We start from the raw sequence: 2,500 nt of genomic DNA on the forward strand, positions 1-2,500 counted from the left end.
AGAGAGAGAGAGAGAGAGAGAAAGAAGAGAGAGAGAAAAGAGAGAGAGAGAGAGAGAGAGAAGAGAGAGAGAAAGAGAGAGAGAGAAGAGAGAGAAGAGAAGAGAGAAGAGAAAGAGAGAGAAGAGAGAAGAAAGAAGAAAGAGAAGAGAGAGAGAGAAAGAGAGAGAGAGAGAGAAAGAGAAGAGAGAAAGAGAAGAGAGAGAGAGAAAGAGAGAGAGAGAGAAGAGAGAAAGAGAGAGAGAGAGAAGAGAGAGAGGAGAAGAGAGAGAGAGAGAGAGAAGAGAGAGAGAGAAGAGAGAGAAAGAGAGAGAGGAAAGAAGAGAGAGAGAGAAAGAAGAGAGAGAGAAAGATAATAATAAAATATATATATGATAGATAGATAGATAGATAGATAGATAGATAGATAGATAGAGAGAGAGAGAGAGAGAAAGAGAGAGAGAGAGAGAGAGAGAGAGAGATCAAGTAAAGCCATTTTAAATTCCACTGAAAAAATTGTATATTATAACAGTATCAAACAAGGCATAGAGAAAAATACAAGAATAAAAAAAAAACATCTAAAAAAAGCAGCCTGCCTTGTCGCAAAGGTCGGACATTGGGCTGATAATTTTGGTATATATATATTTTTTTCAATCGCCATCTGATTGCCCTGTTGCCGTATATTCACATTAAACAATTAAGAAGCAGGCACCATGTAAGTTAAAGAACTGAACAAGTGTGAATGAAAGGTGCCAGACAGAGCAAGAAAGAAAAATACAATTAAAAAAAAAACATCCCAAAAAATCAGTCGACCTCGACTGGGGATCGAACCTCAGAACTTCTGAAAACCGGTCAGACGTGCTACCATAATGTTTAGTTCTTTGCCATAAAATTCATTTGGGTGCACCTACATTTTTTTTATTTTACCGGACCTACTTTGATCGTTGATGGCTCAAAACGAGGACAGATTTCAGTTCCACGGGGTTTAAATTTCTATAGGGAATGAGATTAGCGGAAGAGTAGCGTCCCTTGATTGGACGTCACCTTACAGAGAGAACGTCAAAATCGTTTTGCGCATGCGTCTCTCTCGTCCTCGCTTTCGGTGAAGTGTCTCATGCCGCTTTCACTGGAAGCGAGGACGAGAGACGCATGCGCACAACCAACTTGACGTTCTCTCTCTAATAACTTTTCCGCCGGTGACATCCAATCAAGGGACGCTACTCTTCCGCTTATCTCATTCCCTATAGGCATGCTTATTTTTTGTTGGGAAGGGTGGGGGGGGGGGGGGTACAAAGCACAGAATATGAAAAGATTTTAGTCATAATTTGACGACACAAACAACACAACGTTCAGGAATTAATTGTACCGCGTATCAGGCGATCAACTGACGAGGTGTAATAATGCTCTGTGACATGATAGTACAACACAAAGCAGGCTATTTTGGCTTAAAATGATTATAAAGGGTCATTAAAAACAAGCTTGGTAATTAAAGGGGAGGGTCTGTTCTGCCTGCCGTACTCTATCAAAATAGATGTTTTTCAAATATAAATAATTTGGCCAGAAAAGTTCAAACATCGATCCATCAAAAAGACCTTGAACTTGACTAAAGATTTAAATCAGGAAATTATTTGGATGTAATGTTTGTTTTTTTTTTACTGATGGTCAATGTGAAGCGCTTCGAAGCTCAAGCCAGAAACGCAGCCCCTATTCCTATTCCTATTGTGGCATTACACTGCGGATAACGCCAGGATTATCCAGGTCTTTTCCCAAGAGGAAACCAGAATAAAACTTCCCCGCGAGGATTAATAAAAGATATTTTCTTCATTAATCTATTTCCATTTTATTAGTTTATATAAGTTAGGCCCAAACGAGTGAACGGACAAAATACTAATTGCAGAGGGTGAGTCATATGTAAAACCCGCTGGCTAAATCTGGTATTGGGTCGGGGTGGAGCTGACGCAGAAAAAATGGGGAATTCAACATTAAAATCATCGTCAATTGGAAGATTTAGGGTTGTTTTTATTTCAATTTACTTTAGTTTTGGACGATTTAAGAAATCAATCTGATTTTTCTAAATAAAGCATGTGGATTGAACCGAGGTTATAATATATATATATAATTTTTGACAATGGATTCAACTTTTTAGAAGCATCTGGGTCATTCCGATATAATCTCATTTTGACTTATGGGTTTACAACATATAAACTGTGACTATTTATAGTGGTTATGTTGCTCCGCAGACATAAGAGATCAAAAGTGACTAAAAATATCACGAACACTAAACTAAGTCTGCGCGATCACCAGAAAATGATTCATTCATAAATCGATAGATTAAGACCCCCCCCCCCCCCCCCCCCCACACACACACACATACACTAATTCCCCAACATTCCAAGTTATCAAGAAACCTTAAACCAGGAAACTTTAATAAACCATTCGAGGTTAAAGAAGTGTTATTTAGCAACTTAATCTTGACCCATTGTTCTTCCCGAGACGACTGGGAGCGACCCCTGGAGAGAGGAT

General features: G+C 38.9%; 1 protein-coding gene across 4 annotated transcripts in view; it reads right to left on the reverse strand.

The window, feature by feature from the left end:
• The window catches only part of LOC144969002 (uncharacterized), a 107,482-nt gene that overhangs the window by 65,348 nt on the left and 39,634 nt on the right, over positions 1-2,500 (reverse strand). The window lies entirely within an intron of this gene.

The sequence above is a fragment of the Berghia stephanieae genome, chromosome 3 (assembly GCF_034508935.2).
Source record: "Berghia stephanieae isolate SIO BIC M18660-M18661 chromosome 3, UCSD_Bste_1.3, whole genome shotgun sequence".
Taxonomy (NCBI): Eukaryota; Metazoa; Mollusca; class Gastropoda; order Nudibranchia; family Aeolidiidae; genus Berghia; species Berghia stephanieae.